General features: G+C 38.4%; 1 pseudogene; it reads right to left on the bottom strand.

Moving 5' to 3' along the window:
- Positions 1-13,553: 13,553 nt before the first annotated feature.
- Positions 13,554-13,793, bottom strand: LOC123325470 (annotated as a pseudogene).
- Between the last annotated feature and the right edge of the window lie 4,113 nt (positions 13,794-17,906).

Genomic DNA, 17,906 nt, shown 5'->3' with positions numbered 1-17,906 from the left:
TCAAATAAATAAATAAAATCTTAAAAAAAAAAAGAATTCACCAGTGAAGCCATCTAGTCCTGGACTTTTTTTGGGTAGTTTCTGATTACTGATTTAATATCTATGCTAGTTATATGTGTATTGAGGCTTTCTATTTCTTTATAATATAGTCTTGGTAGATTAACAAGACAGGGAACAAATGTTGGTGAGGATGTGGAGAAACATTACACTGTTGGTGGGAATGAGAGCTGGTACAGCCACTCTGGAGAATAGTATGGAGATTCCTCAAGAAGTTAAAAATAGAGCTACCCTATGACCTAGCAATTGCACTACTAGGTATTTACCCCCAAGATACAGATGTAGTGAAAAGAAGGGCCATAGGCACCCCAGAGTTCATAGCAGCAATGTCCACAATAGCCAAACTGTGGAAGGAGCCCAGATTTCCTTCGACACATGAATGGATAAAGAAAATGTGGTTCATATATACAATGGAATATTACTCAGCCATCAGAAAGGATGAATACCTCCCATTTACACTGACATGGATGGAACTGGAGGGTATTATACTAAGTGAAATGAGTCAATCAGAGAAAGACAATTATCTTATGGTTTCACTCATATGTGGTTATAAGGAATAGTGCAGAGGATCATAGAGGAAGGGAGGGAAAACTGAAGGGGAGGTACACGAACCATGAGAGACTCTTGACTCTGGGAAACAAACTGAGGGTTGCAGAAGGGGGAGGTAGATAAGGGGATGGGGTAACTGGGTGATGAATTCAGGAGGGCACATGATGTGATGAGCAGTGGGTGTTAAAAGCAACTGATGAATCACTGAACACTACATCAAAAACAAATGTACTATATATTGGCTAATTGAATTTTTTAAAAAAAGATTTTATTTATTTATTTATTTGACAGAGAGAGAGAGTACAAGCAGGGGGCAGCAGCAGGCAGAGGAAAAGGGAGAAGCAGACTCCCCGCTGAGCAGGGACCCCCCCCCCCGATGTGGGACTCCATCCCAGGACACTGGGGTCATGACCTGAGCCGAAGGCAGATGCTTAACCGACTGAGCCACCCAGGCGCTGGCTAATTGAATTTAAATAAAAAAATAACTAGAAGAAAATATAGTCTTGGTAGATTGTATGGTTTTAGGAATTTATCCATTTCTTCTAGATTATTGAGTAGTTTGGGATATAATTGCTCATAATAGTCTCTTATGGTCCTTAATATTTCTGTGGTATCACTTGTAATGTCTCCTTGTTTTATTTGTGTTTTTTCTCTTTTTTCTTAATTAGTTTATGTATGGGTTTGTCTATTTTGTTTATCTTTTCCAAAAACCAATTCTTAGTTTCATTAATTTTTTCTATTGTTTTTCTATTTTCTATTTCATTTATTTCTACTCTAATCTTTGTTATTTCTTTTCTTCTGCACACTGTTTCATTACAGCAAAGATTAAGCTCCTCCCATAAAGGCCTTTATATTCACAAGAAGAAACACTTTAACAGAGGCCTTTCTTAAGCACCACTGTATTCATATATGGGTGGCAACATTATTTCCTAATTGAGGGTTGGGGAACACCTCAATATCTTGGCCCATATGTGTGCCATCATTATAATTCCTCCTAAGAATATGAATCCAGGCACACAGGTCCAGGATAGGGCACTGCACATGCTGTCAATGGTTTAAGAATGTGCAATTTAATTCCTCTCTCTGCAGGAAAGGATGGAGACCCCAGATATATAGGCTTAGAGTGATGAAAGGCAACCTCAGAGCTTCTCTGAGAGCACAGCTCTGACAGAACAACTATTTACTTAACCAGGCAATCAGGTTGGCTTTTTGGGCAGATCTAAGTCATGCCCTTATTTAGTCCCCCTAAGCCTGTCTGAAGCAGGACTTCTTTCATTCTTTTGGAAAGGAGTTGGAGAAAAAGAAAAGAAGAGGGAAGTGGAGACATCCAACTGGGCTGGGAACAGGAAAGAAGCTCCAATCACCACACACACACACACACACACACACACACACATTCTACTCCTATCTCTAAAGTTCTGGGGACCCAGAATGGGCATGGCTGTTGGGGAGAAGAGGAGGATAGTGATGCCATCCCCTCTTTCCAACACTACCCCATCTGCCAAGCCATTAAAAGTCAGTCCCTTTTGTTCCACTGTACATCACTGATTCTTCATACAGTTTTCCATTTCACAACTTCTTATAATAACCTAACTAGAAAGCACAGCCACAACTGGGAAAGGTTTACAATTGTTCTTGCTGCCAGGAGACCCACTTTTCCGCTGCCAGTTCCTGTGCTGCTCACTCTGTCTGAGATTCACTCCTCGCTCTAGCGGCACTGCTTCCAACTGTGCCTGAGTGACATCACTGCTTCATTTCTTTCCTCATTTCTGGAAGCATGAAATGTTTTCTCAGATCCATGGGAGTCTGTTAGCATTCCCATTTCAGGAATTATTAAACCAAAATTTTAAGAAGATTTCTTTTTTGGTTGAAATGAAATGAAGATAGTTCAATCATTTTTCACTCAAAATAGATGTTGACAATCAGAATCTATGTCTTGGGAGGCAGAGTTTAACTGAAGCTGAATGGTAATGGGACTCATGATACGCTAAAAGCTGCGACTGTATGATTACTCAGGGTTAGCTGGGAAAAATGCTTTTGTGGAAATCAGGGCCGGGGCGCCTGGGTGGCTCAGTTGGTTAAGCAGCTGACTTTTGGTATCAGCTCAGGCCAATCTCAGGGTCCTGGGATTAAGCCTCGAGTTGGGCTTCGTGCTCAGCAGGGAGTCTGCTTCAGGATTCTCTCTCTCCCTCTGTCCCTCCCCACCCCTCTGCTCTCTCCCTCTAAAATAAATAAATAAATAAATAAATAAATAAATAAATCTCAAAAAAAAATCAGGGCCTAAAATAAAGGATAAATTCCAAATCAGAAGAGGCAAACTTAACAATTTAGAAGAATCAGAATATAGAAGTCATTCAAAGCACTATTGACTTCCTGAAAAAAAGGCTTGTTTTATACTTGGACAAACATATTTTAACTCTAAAAAAAGAACATACATGGGACTAAAAGGCACAACATAAGGAATATAGTCAATGATATTGTAATAGTGGTGTATGGGGACAGTAGGTAACTACACCTGTGGTGAGCACAGCATAACTATAAACTTGTCAAATCACTATGTTGTACACCTGAAAGTAATGTAACATTGTGTATCAACTACACACACAAAAAAGAAGAGAAAATAAAGTGTGGCAAAAAAGAGAAACAAAACCCAAAGGTTTGACAAATATGTATGGGCACTTTTTATGGAGCTAACTGGATAAAAAAATTGTCACAAGTGGGACATGTGAATGCATTTACTGTGGTAGAATTGGAAGAAAATTGTTTTTTAAAACTTCATGAGAGGAAGGAGAGGAAAATGGTAGTGTAGTAGGAGGATGCTAGGCTCATTTTATCCCATTAATGCAGCTAGATAACTATCAAATCATTCTAAATACCCCAGAAATCAACCTGAAGACTGACGGAACAAACTCCATAACTAAAGGGAGAGAAGAGGCCATATCAAAGTAGGTAGAAAGTGCAGAGATGTGGGTTTAGGGCAGAAATAGACTGTGGCTGCTGAGGAGGGGAGGGAGCCATGGTAGTGGAAAAGTGAGAGAGAGAGAAAGAGAGAGAGGGAGAGAGAGAGGAGCATATAGGGGAATGCACAAGGAGAACGTTTCCCCAAAGCCAATGGTTTGGCAGACAAGAGGGCCTGAATTGTGTGAGTTCTTACAAGCAGTAGGGCTTAAAGCCTGGAGTTTTAAAGGTCAGCAGCTTGGCTGGAATAGAGCCCAAAGGGCATTGCCCACTGCTCCTGGAGAGAAGTCAGGCAAACAACCGGGACAAACAGTGTGGAGATGGAGATCTGGGGAATGCCGGGGGCACACAGTGGGGAGACTGCTCTTCTCAGAGTGTGACCCTGACAGGCAGCATTGGTGGAGACGCCTCTCTGAGAACAAGTTGCTGGCTGGCACCATTTCCCTCCCCGACCACTCATCATAAACACAGAGCCACCCATGGGAAGCAGCACAGCACTGACATGGCTGCCTAACTTGTTTATACCAAGGCCCCCCGGCCCCCACCCCGTACAGTGTAGCAAGACTGCCCTTCTTAGTCATGCTTGCCTCAGTCCCGGTGCGGCAGTCCCCTCCCCCAGAAGACCAGCACAAACCCCTGCCCACAACACGTTTCCCAACTAGAGGGAAAGGGCTTCAGTTCTGGTGGAGTTTGTGTCAGGTCTCATTTCATAAGCAAACCAGAGCAAACCTACATAAAACTTGCCACATTCAGGCCAGAGACCAAACACTGCCCACAGCAGGCAAGGAGAACCTCTGCAGATGACTGGCCTGAAGGATAGAGCAGTCAAAACACAACAGCAGAGTACATACAGCACACATTGGAGACAATTTCTGAAGCAACAGGCCCTGGACACTACATGACCTTTTCTTCATAAAGCCATTGCTCTCAGGAGCAGAAGACATGGCTTTTCTAACATACAGAAGAAGGCAGAGACTTAGACAAAATGCCAACACAGAGGAATTTATCCCAAATGAAAGAACAAGATAAGGTCATGGCCAGATATGTAAGTGAAACTGATATAGGTAACATGCCTGATGGAGAATTTAAAGCAAAAATCATAAGGATACTCACTGGACTTGAGGAAAGAAGACATCAGTGAGACCTTTACCACAGAGATAAAAGAGTTAAAAAAGAATCAATCAGAGATGAAGAGTGCAATAAAGGAGACTGGAAACAGACTTGAGGCAATGAACAGAAGCCTGGAAGAAGTGGAGGAATGAATTAGTCACCTAAAAGACAAAATAATGGGAAATAATGAAGCTGAACAAAAAGAGAAAGAATTACGGAACAAAAGAATAGACTTAGGGAACTCAGTGACTCCATCAAACAATAACATTTGCATTATAGGAGTCCCAGAAGAAGAGAGAGGAAAGGGGCAGAAAAGCTACTGAAGAAATAATAGCTGAAAACTTCCCTGATCTGGGGAAGGAAACAGACATCCAGATCCAGGAGGCACAGAGAACTTCCGTCAAAATCAACAAAAGCGGGGCACCTGGGTGGCTCAGTCGTTAAGCGTCTGCCTTCGGCTCAGGTCGTGATCTCAGGGTCCTGGGATCGAGCCCCGCATCGGGCTCCTGGCTCCGTGGGAGGCCTGCTTCTCCCTTTCCCACTCCCCCTGCTTGTGTTCCCTCTCTCACTGTGTCTCTCTCTGTCAGAAAATAAATTAAAAAAAAAAATCAACAAAAGCAGGCCAATGCAAGGACATATTGTAATTAAATTTGCAAAATATAGTGACAAAGAAAAAATCTTTAAAGAAGCAAGACAAAAGAAGTCCTTAACTCACACAGGAAGACCCACAAAGCTAGCTGGAGATTTCTCAACAGAGACTTGGCAAGTCAGAAGGGAGTGGCATGATATATTCAAAATGCTAAATGGGAAAAATCTGTAGCCAAGAATACTCTATCTAGCAAGGCTGTCATTCAGAATAGAAGGAGAGATAAAGAATTTCCCAGACAAACAAAAACTAAAGGAGTTTATGACCACTAAACCATCCCTGCAAGAAATATTAAAGGGGACTCTTTGAATGCAAAGGAGAGACCAAAAGTGACAAAGACAAGAAAGGTTAACAGAAGATCTCCAGAAAACATGATAAAACAAGAAAATGATAATATAATGGCAATAAACACATATCTATCAATAATTACTTTGAATGTAAATGGATTAAATGCTCCCATGAAAAGACATAGTTTGTCAGAATGGATAAAAAAGCAAGACCCATCTATATGCTGCTTACAAGAGACTCATTTTAAACCTAAAGACATGTGCAGATTGAAAGTGGGGGTGTAGAAACATCACACGAATGGATTTCAAAAGAAAGCTGGAGTAGCAATACTTATATTGGACAAACTAGACTTTAAAGCAAATACTGTAAAAAGACACAAAGAAGGGCATTATATAAACATAAACGGACAATCCAACAAGAAGATATAACAATTGTAAATATTTATGCACCCAACATGGAAGCACCCAAGTATGTAAAATAATTAATAACAAACATAAAGGAACTAGTTGATAATACTATAATAGTTGGGGACTTTAACACCCCACTTACATCAATGGACAGATTACCTAAACAGAAAATCAACAAAGAAACAATGGTTTTGAATGACACACTGGACCAGACGGACTTAACAGATATAGTCAGAACATTCCATCCTAAAACTACAGAATACACATTCTTTTCAAGTGCACATGTAACAGTCTCCAAAATAGATCACATATCAGGTCACAAAACAAGCCTCAACAAATACAAAAAGACTGAAATTATACCATGGATGGGCCTTTTCTGACCACAGTGCTATGAAGCTAGAAGTCAACCACAAGAAAAAATTTGGAAAGACCACAGATACATTTAAGTTAAATAATATGCTACTAAACAATGAAGGGGTCAACCAGGAAATCAAAGAAGAAATAAAAAAATACATGGGAACAAATGAATATGAAACAACAGTCCAAAATCTTTGGGATGCAGCAAAAGCAATCCCAAGAGAGAAGTATATAGCAATACAGGTCTTCCTCAAGAAGCAAGAAAAATCTCAAAAAAAACAACCTAAACTTACACCTACTGGAGCTAGAAAAAGGACAACAAATGAAGCATAAAGCGAGCAGAAGGGAGGAAATAATGAAGATTAGAGCAGAAATAAATGATGTAGAAACTACAAAAACAATAGAACAGATCAATGAAACCAGGAGCTGGTTCTTCGAAAAAAATTGTAAAAACCTGATAAACCTCCAGCCAGACTTACCAAAAAGAAAAGAGAAAGGACCCAAATAAATAAAATCAAAAAATGAGAGAGAAATAACAACCAACACCACAGAAATACAATTATAAGAGACTATTATGAAAAACTAGATGCTAACAGTTTAGACAATCTGTAAGAAATGGATAAATTCATGGAAACATATAAACTACCAAAACTGAAAAGGGAAGAAATAGAAAACTTGAACAAATAACCAACAAAGAAGTTGAATTAGTGATCAAAAACTCCCAACAAACAAAAGTTCAGGGCCAGATGGTTTCATAGGCAAGTTCTACCAAACATTTAAAGAGTTGATTCCTATTCTTCTCAACCTATTCCAAAAAACAGAAAAGGAGGGATAACTTCCAAATTCATTCTATGAGGCCAGAATTACCCTGATACCAAAACCAGATAAAGTCTCCACTAAAAAAGAGAACTACAGGCCAATATTCCTGATGAACATGGATGCAAAAATTCTCAATAAAGTACTGGCAAACCAAATCCACCAATACATTAAAAGAATCATTCACCACCATCAAATGGGATTTACTCCTGGGTTGCAAGGGTGGTTCAATATTCACAGATCAACTAACATGATATACCACATGAATAAAAGAAAGGATAAGAACCATATGATCATTTCAATAGATGCAGGAAAAGCATTTGACAAAGTTCAACATCCATTCATGATAAAAGCCCTCAACAAAGTTGGTTTCGAGGGAACAGACCTCAACATAATAAAGTCCATGCATGAACAACCCACAGCTAATATCATCCTTAATGGGGGAAAACTGAGAGCTTTTCCTCTATGGTCAGGAACAAGACAGGAATATCCACTCTTACCACTGTTATTTAACATAGTACTGGAAGTTCTAGCTGCAGCAATCAGAAAACAAAAAGAAATAAAAGTTATACAAAAACAATGAATCATGGATCACTACATCAAAAACTAATGATGTATTGTATGGTGACTAACATAACAATAAAATAAAATTAAATTTAAAAAAAAGAAACAAAAGGCATCCAAATCGGCAAGGAAGAAGGAAAACTTCCACTTCTTGCAGATTATTTGATACTCTCTACAGAAAACCCGAAAGACTCCACCAAAAAACTGCTAGAGTTGACACACGAATTCAGTAAAGTTGCAGTATACAAAATCAATGTACAGAAATCTGTGGCATTTCTATATGCCAATAATAAGGCAGCAGGAAGAGAAATTAAGAAATTGATCCCATTTACAATTGCGCCACAAATAATAAGATACCTAGGAATAAACCTAACCAAAGAGGTGAAAGACCTGTACTCTGAATCTATAAAACACTGGTGAAAGAAACTGAAGAAGACACAAAGAAATGAAAAGACATTCCATGCTCATGGATTGGATGGACAAATATTGTTAAAATGTCTATATTACCCAAAACAATCTAGACATTTAATGTAAATCCCTATCAAAATATCAACAGCATTTTTCACGTAACTAGAACAAACAATCCTAACATTTGTGTGGAACCACAAAAGACCCCAAATAGCCAAAGTAATTTTGAAAAAGCAAAGTAAAGCTGGAGGCATCACAGTTCCAGGCCTCAAGTTATATTACAAAGCTGTAGTTATCAAGACAGTATGGTACTGGCACAAAAATAGACACATTGATCAAAAGAACAATAGAAAACCCAAAAATGAACCTACAACTATATCGTCAGTTAATCTTTGACAAAGTAGGAAAGGATATGCAATGGGAAAAAAGACAGTCTCTTCAACAAATGGTGTTGGGAAAACTGGACAGCAACATGCAAAATGAAAGTGGGCCACTTGCTTACACCAAACACAAAAATAAATTCAAAATGGATGAAAGACCTAAGTGTGAGATCTGAAACCATAAAAATCCTAGAGGAGAACACAGGCAGTAACCTCTTTGACATCGGCTGCAGCAGCTTCTTTCTAGATATGTCTCCTAAGGCAATGGAAACAAAAGCAAAAATAAACCATTGGGACTTCATTAAGATAAAAAGCTTCTGCACAGCAAAGGAAACCATCAACAAAACTAAAAGGCAACCTATAGAATGGGAGAAGATTTTTGCAAATTTTTATCTGATAAATGGTTAGTATCCAAAATATACAAGGAACCTATAAAACTCAACACCAAAAAACGAATAATCCAATTAAAAAATTGGCAGAAGACGTGAATGGACATTTTTCCAAAGAAGACATATAGATGCCTAACAGACACATGAAAAGATGCTCAACATCACTCATTATCAGGGAAATGCAAATAAAAACTACAATGAGATAATGAGATATCACCTCACACCTGTCAGAATGGCTAAAATCCACAACACAACAAACAACAGATCTTGGCGGGAATGTGGAGAAGGGGAACACTTTTGCACTGCTGGTGGGAATGCAAACCGGTGCAGCCACTCTGGAAAATAGTATGGAGTTTCCTCATAAAGTTAAAAATAGAACTACCCTATGACCCAGCAATTGCACTACTAGGTATTTACCCAAAGATTACAAAAATACTAATTCAAAGGGATACATGCACCCTGATATTTATAGCCGCATTACCTATAATAGCTAAACTATGGAAACAACCCAACATTTCATTCATTTCACTGATGAATGAATAAAGAAGTTGTAGTATATATAAACAATGGAATATTACTCAGCCATAAAAAATGAAATCTTGCTATTTGCAACCATGCGGATGGAACTAGAGAGTATTATGCTAAGTCAAATAAGTCAGTCAGAGAAAAACAGATACCATATGATTTCACTCATATGTAGAATTTAAGAAACAAAACAAACAAGCAAAGGGGAGAAAAAAGAGAGAGAGAGAAACAAACCAAGAAAGAGATTCTTAATTATAAAGAACAAACTGATGGTTACCAGAGGGGGAGGTGGGTGGGGGGATGGGTGAAATAGGTGATGGGGATTAAGGAGGGCACTTGTCGTGATCAGCACCGAGTGATGTATGTAAGTGATGAATCACTACATTGTATACCTGAAACTAACGTAACACTGTATGTTAACTAACTGGAATTAAAATAAAAACTAAAAAAAAAAAAAAAAACAAAAACGATACTAAAAAATAAAACCTCATGAGAAAAATACGTAAAATACATTTATGTTTACAACACAGATAAATAAACAACAGAAAATAAATCATAGGTTTAATTTTCCACTCATTTTTAAAGGAATAAACTTGGAAAGGTGTTTTGACTAAATTCTCTAAGTATATGGCATTAACTTAAGTTGGAAAATTTTATAACCCATTCTCTTAAATATTTCAAGTTGCCTTTTCCTTAATAGCAATATTTTGACCTTAATTATTTAGAAAATTGTTTTAATTACAACTTTACTTTGTGTAATCAAGTAGATGTTGATCAACTGCCTTATACACACTAATAATATTCCAACCGTTCATTTTCGGTTGAATTTCCAGGGTATAGGTTTTTGCTGTTGTTGTGTTTATTTGCTTAGAATTAGTGAAACTTTTTGTGATGCCAGTAAAGGGAGTAGAAGGTTTGGTTCTAGCCTCGCTTGAGAAAAAAATAATAAAGGCTCAATGTTATGTGGGGTAGATAGTCATCGCTTACTGCAAAATAGCATGTAAAGTGAGGAGGGGCAAAGATAGGAGACAGTGGGTGATGCTGGACAGATTTGGAGCGGAAGTCCAGCTTCACTGCTGATTGGTCATGTCAATTTGGACAAACTTTAATTTTTACGAAGTTGGGTTTTTCATTTGAAAGAGAAGACAGTAATGTTTACCTGACAGGGTTGTTGTGCGGATTAAATAAGACACTGTATGTAAGCACAGGGCACATGGTATGTGTCCAATAAATACTAGTCCCTTTCCTTCTCTCAGAGAAGGGAGAGATTTTAGAAGCCATTTAGTTCAAACCTTGATTTTAAAATAGAAAATTCTATAATTTAACAGTTTAGCGGAATTTGATATTGCCAACAAGGGAATCCCTAGTTTCACATTTAAAATACCATTATTTGTACTTAAGCATGGAAAAGAGATAAATGATAGGTAGCACGTGTGTTTGGGATTTAAGAAGTACATATTCATGTCGAATTTTAAAGATGCAAGACATACATATAAAAAATAAACATAACACACAGAGTTTCTTTAATATTTAAGGACTGGTAAGCCTTCAAAAGTTTTAGAAGAATGCCAGAAGATGAACTTGAGAAGTACAACTTCGGGCTCTAAAATAGTGCTTCGGACTTCAAAGCACCAAATAAGTGAAGTTGGTGATATTTATCTACCATGATGTAACTAAAATTCTTGGAATTCAAAATGTTGTGCTGCTTAGTAACTTTCCTTTTAGTATAATCATCTTGCAGCTTAGTTTACATCTGACTGACCTTAAAAGACCTGAGATTTCATTAAAAGGTAAAGTTATCATCAGAATACCTATTGACAGTTTTGCTTGTGGTTTTGATAATATCTCTGTTTGTTCCTTTTGGCTCAGCCAAATATGGTATGAGAGATCTGAGGGCTGACTGGTTGACCTAGTTTGTGAGACTTCACAAAGCCATATAGCTGTAACAAACTAAAACCTATGATAATAATCCTATAAATTCCATAAGACACTATGTGGGATAGGCTAGCAGACCACTAAGTTTCTTATACAATTTCTTGTAGGCGTTCTTGTCACTGTGGGTGTACTTCAAAAGTTAGAGGTCTCACTGAAGAGCTTTATCAATCCTGAGTTCTAATTTTACCAGCTATACGTTTACTTAAACACATCTTGAAGATATTTTTATATCTTATAAACATTTCTTATTATTTGCTTTTAAATAAGAATTTTCCCTAAGTTCTTAATAATTTAGAAAATTCCAGTGGGAGATTTGGTGCATTGGATAAACCAAAGTTAAGAGTGATTTTCTACACACCCAAAGTCACTTAGGAAGACAGCTACCCAGGCAAAACCACAATATCATTACTTCAGGCTATCAAAGAGCTCATTTCTTCCTCTTCATTCTTTCTCACCAAGGAGTGAGGATTGTCCTATGGTTTTCCATTAGAAAACACAATTTTCTAATTGAAGACTGAAACACAAACTGGCTCCACAAACAGAGCTCCTGCTGGTTTTTGTTCCTTTCGCTGTTGAAATGTAGTTACAAGCTCTGCTTTTGGGAAATAGGAGACTTCTGTCCAGACTTATCTACATTTTGCAGCCTTGATATCTAAATTTATTTTTAAAACAACAACAAATGGAATTGGGCTGTAGAATCGGGCTGTCAGACTAATGGTGCATGATTACTCTAAACTGGATTAAAACCATTTAATTTATCACACAGTTTATTGCCATGGCAGTGTCCAATTTAATAGCCACCATCTGCATTTTCTGGAAATACAGCTGCATCCCCAATAGTCTGTCATGAAATTATGGCCACAAAAGGGAAGACAGATGATGAATACTGAAGGAAAAGGGTTTTGACTATAATAGTGTATAAAAATGATAAAACCACTATCCTGGGAGGTAACGAGAGGAAAAAAAGTCTTATTTCATATTCCTCGGAGGGGACAGTGTAGGATCTGTCTACCCCTTCCCCCCCCACCCCCACAGGAATCAATGACAAAGCAACTGAAATTTTAATTGGTTTTCTGGAGTAAAATCATATGCTTTTTGAAGGTAGCTGAATCATTTCTGGGAACTAGGTCTTGATGCGTTGCACATAGTAGGCATCAAATACATATTTGTTAGATGGATGAAGGAATGAAAGAACTAATTTGACAAAGTACAGAAACCAGCACTGATGGGAATTACAGGATTTCACCATTCAGGCAAGATCTCTGAAGCTGTGATAGATATTATTGCCCTTTGCCAGCATTTCTAGCTCTATTTTCTCGGTGGGCTCACAGGAAGACCACACTTGCTTGCTCCATTAAATGTAGGCATGGCTTTGTGAGCCATGAAATGTGAATAGAAGTGACTTATGTTCCTTGTGCAGGTGGTATGGGATCTTCCATGCTGCTCTTCCTCTGTAGCCGTGCTCTATAGAGTCATGAGTGATGTGTAGAAGCTGCGAGATGGAAGAGGCAACCTGGATTTGCTAGGCCAACAATCCACTCTGGAGAATTGCCTGGATCCACAGCAGACTTTGAGCATGAAATAAGGCGATGCATGGCAGATGGTATATTCCAAAGATGATCAGGATGGCCCATAATATCGCCCATCCAACAGGCTCTTCTTCAGTGTGAGTTTACCATTCTCCCACCAGGAGGTAGACTCTTATTTCTCCTCTCCTTTGAGCTGAGTGTCTGAAGTGATGTTTCATGACTGTGGAAACTGGGTCAGAAAAGGCCAGAAAGCTGCTCTTGCAGCTTTAACTCTCTTGGAACACTGGCTCTCTGCATGCTCCCTCTCTGAATCCAGCCACCATAGGCCCCAAGCGCACAGAAAGTTCACACGCAGGTGCTCTTGTTACGAGTCCCAGCGAGTCTGAGTTATTCCAGCCAGGCACCCAACACGTGAGTGAAGAAGCTTCCAGATGATTTCAGCCCCCAAGCCATTTGAGCGCTCCCAGCGGAGACCCCAAATATTATGCAGCAGACACAGACATCACCATTATGTTGTGTCAGATTTCCTGACATGCAGAATTTGTGAGCATAATAATATGATTGTTATTTTACACCGCTAGGTTGGGACAGTTCGTCATAAAGCAACCGGTAACTGGAACATACCAATGGAATTTGTTTGTTGCCACACTATAATTCAGCCCATTTTAATACAAAGGTGTGTTTTTCTTTTTTTGAAAGTCAAAAAACATAAATAACAAAGATAAAAAATAACATTTTCAGTTTTTGGTAGTAGGGCCCTAGATAATACCACCACAATGGGGAAGTTTTACAGGCTTAATCTGTGTGATCCATTCTCTTTAGGACCTCATTCATGTATACTACACTTGATCTTAGCCAAAAGGCCGAGAAGCGATACCTACCTCATTCATGTATGCAAGGTTTAGTAAACAATTTACTGGTGCACAGCAATTTTTATTGTTTAATCCAGGTGAGATTTATTCTGTAAATAACTGTATCCCTCTGTACCTCAAGAAAACAAATGGTACATTGGAAAATATTTACACATGATAAAATGCTATGCAGAAAACTGGGAAGCTCAAATTTTGGAATGATTGATACTTCAGGACCAGCATCTAAGCCATTATTATATTAGATGTAAGCTTCAGATACTGCCATGTAAGTTGGGACACTTCTTAGTAAATGTTGCTCCTCCCCTTCAAATTATTAGCACAAAAAATTTTTAAAAAACCACTAGAACAATGTAGGAGTTCACATCACATTATATTTAGAAGCACAGATGCCAGGAATGGAAAAGCATAGAATAAAATTGCCAATATTGCACATAACAATAGTACTGATTAGCCTAATTTAAAGGTTCTATAGCTCTAGGGACAAATGGACGCCATGAATCCACACTAATGCAAGTATTGTCTGAGTAAGGTCTATTTTGCAGCTTCTTAATTAAACATTTTAGGCCAATTTTCATTATTCACAATGTGTTGGGAGAGATATCCCAGAGAAAATATAAAATTTATATTGTTAGTTTGCTGCAAAGGCAAAATAAATATTCTAACAAGGGAGAAAACCAATGCAGAACAAGGAAGCAACTATACACTGAAGACAATGATGTATATTATGATTTCCTGTTTTTCATATCTCACTCATAGCAGTTAAGACTGACAGAATGGAGAGAAGTATATAAAGGCCCACTAGGTTGATGTGCACATTTGCCAAGTTATCAGACAAACAGAGGCAAGCTAGGGTATGGAAAAACAAGAGTCCTTGCTGATAGTAATATTGCTTTCATATTTGAAGGACACAACCTTCACAGAACTTGCTACTGGCAAGATCTGGAATTAAATCACAGCTCCTCTGTTAACTTGCTATTTGACTTTGAGCTAATAACTTTCCTAGGTCTCGGTTTCCTTATCTTTAATATGGGGAGAATAATATCCATCATGCAGGATTATTTTGAGGAGGGGTAATCATGTGTATAAAATGCCTAGTATATTGTGAGCACTTAATAAAGGGTGGTTGTCATATTTTAATAAGAAAGATAATTAGCAGAAATCTCTCCAACAAAAGCCACATGCATTAACCTTTGGAGTTCGTTGCTTCTCAGTTATTTGCTGAGAGAACTGTGATTTAAATTTAGGCAAAGGCTTTCGAATGTCCTCTAGTTTTGCCCTTCCTTTTGCTCCTGGGGCCAACTCATCGGAAATTTCCTCTCTCAAAAATTATGTAATGACCAGTCTCAAATCTGCCTGTTCAGGTCTGTGGGCCAGAGATTTAGAATCCCATGTACGAAGCTTTATTCTACACAAAAGCCATATGCAGAACTAAACAGTAAGCCCAAATTTCCTTCTGGGCTTTCATCATCAACACTGAAATGATCATTTTTATATAACAAACAAATGAAGGAAATGATTCGCCAGCCAATTTTCACACACACAGCCAGTGTTGCATTCTAAGAAATTCTTTCATTTGCTCGGGGTGGGTTGCTGTTTTTGTGATTGTCTTTCCCCCTCCTATTTCTCCCTTGTGTCTCCGCCAGCTGACCCTATCCTTCTACCCCATTACACACACACACACACACACACACACTATTATTTCTGCAAGCCTACAGGAAGCAAGCTGCCCTGTCCCTGTCCTAAGGATAATGACTGCCCATTTGGTTAAGTCTGAAGCAGTAGCCAAATCCCAGGTATCATCCCAGGTTGGTTCACTCTTACAGCAAAGCCTGCTGATGAGGTTCCTTACCTCCAGAGAGAGCCCTGCTGATAGATTTCAAAATAAATCACACAGGGTTGACAACTCCCTTCATTGGCTTTGATAATAATTTTCTCAGATGCCAGAGGATTTGCTAACTCCTTCAAACAACTGCAGTTCACCAAAATTGGATTCTAAAGTTTAGGATTAAATAAAATACATGTGAATATATTTACTGTGTCAGCTAGAAGGAACGGTTTTCAGGAAGAAGACTCATAGAATTACCGATCTCTTAAGCTGGAAGACCTCTTTGAAGTAAAGGCATCCAACTTCTTGGTTTGAGGAAGCAAAGATTTAGAGAGCTAGAACTGGAAGCTCAAATAATTTAAGGTGTAGAAACTCTGGAAGGCTATGAAAATAACGTCTCAACTATTTTAGTGCCCAAATACTTCATGAGACATTTTTAAGCTTTACAATTGTTTAGTCTTATAAGGTCCTTCTTATACTGTACTTATTTACTTATGTAGATATTTATTCTTTGCCACGATCACAAAGGATTCAAGGTTGTGTCCTTCAAATATGAAGACAATATTACTACCAGCAGGCATGCTTGTTTTTTGAGCTGTTTTCTCAACAGGAGTGATGGATTTCCACTCTCTTGTCGGATCCATGTTGCAATCAATTCCACTCATTTGTGAAGCTGAGGTGAAGTGTGTGGCCAAGAAACAGAGTGAAGATAATTTGTGAACATACACAAAAAGATCACCTCATTAATTTCAGAATATAACCAAATGAGCTAACTGGTTTTACTTCATCAAAATCATAGCTAAAAAAAAACACCCCATCATAAACTGTTCATAGCAAGGAAGAACAATGAACAAGAGTATAAATTATAATATGGGTAAGACCAAATATTTGTTTAAACTTCTGCTTAAGTGGAGGCCATTAGTACTTAATGACACCTGGGATTTGGATGCTGTTTCAGAGCTGACGAAATGGGCAACCGTCATCCACATTTTTAAGATGTGGGAACTGAGGCTTGAAAAAATTAAAGGTCTTGCTGGAGATCCCAAAGCTAAGAAGGGCCATGCCCAGGACCGACGACAGGACCAAGCGCTCATTCTATGGTACCACAGTAATTTCAGGGACTGCCCTTTTGATTAAAGGCATACAATGAAGTTCAAACAAAAGATATTTACGATTTTGCAAACAAGTTCTGTCCAGGTGTGAATACTAGTGTACAAAAAACATACACATGTATGCAGTTCTACAATTGCTTGCATAGGCAGAACTATATAAGTTTATCTCCCTTCTTATTTAAAACCTTTTGCTTTTCTTGTACTTTAAATCATTCAGAGGCCTTTTTTTGGCTGCTGCCAGTAATACGGTTTCTAATTATGTTCACTCCTATGTTACGGATAAACAAAGTAAATAAAACTTTTGACTTCATCTCTCCAGTTACTCAAGCCAAAAACCCCTGGAGTCATCCTTGACTCTTCTCTCTCTCCCCTCCAACCCACTGGCAAATCCTGTTAACTCTACCTTTAAATGAGATTTAAAAACGAAACCTCCTCTCACTTTCTTCATTGCCACCGCTTTGGTTAAAGCTATTGCCATTTGCCTGGATGATTGCATTAGTCTTCTGGCTGGTTTCCCTGCCACTGTCTTTGCCCCTTGCAGTCTATTTCCAGCACCAGCCAGTATGATTCTTTTAAAACATAAGTTAGATCCAGAGGACATGAACAGACGTTTCTCCAAAGAAGACATCCAAATGGCCAACAGACACATCACTTGGCATCAGGGAAATACACATCAAAACCACAATGAGATATCACCTCACACCAGTCAGAATGGCCAAAATTAACAAGACAGGAAACAACAAATGTTGGTGAGGATGTACACTTACATTGTTGGTGGGAATACAAGCTGGTGCAGCCACTCTGGAAAACTGTATGGAGGTTCCTCAAGAAGTTAAAAATAGAGCTACCCTATGACCCAGCAATTGCACTACTAGGTATTTACCTCAAAGATACAGATGTAGTGAAATGAAGGGGCACCTGCACCCCAGTGTTCATAGCAGCAATGTCCACAATAGCCAAACTGTGGAAAGAGCCCAGATGTCCTTTGACAGATGAATGGATAAAGTAGATGTGAGATACACACACACACACACACACACACACACACTGGAATATTACTCGGCCATCAGAAAGGATGAATACCCAACATGGATGGAACTGGAGGGTATTATGCTAAGTGAAATAAGTCAATTGGAGAAAAACAATTATCATATGGTTTCACTTATATGTGGAATATAA

This window comes from Neomonachus schauinslandi, chromosome 7 (genome assembly GCF_002201575.2).
Source record: "Neomonachus schauinslandi chromosome 7, ASM220157v2, whole genome shotgun sequence".
Taxonomy (NCBI): Eukaryota; Metazoa; Chordata; class Mammalia; order Carnivora; family Phocidae; genus Neomonachus; species Neomonachus schauinslandi.
The sequence above is the reverse complement of the archived record's forward strand: the minus strand, read 5'-3'. Positions and strand labels throughout refer to the sequence as shown.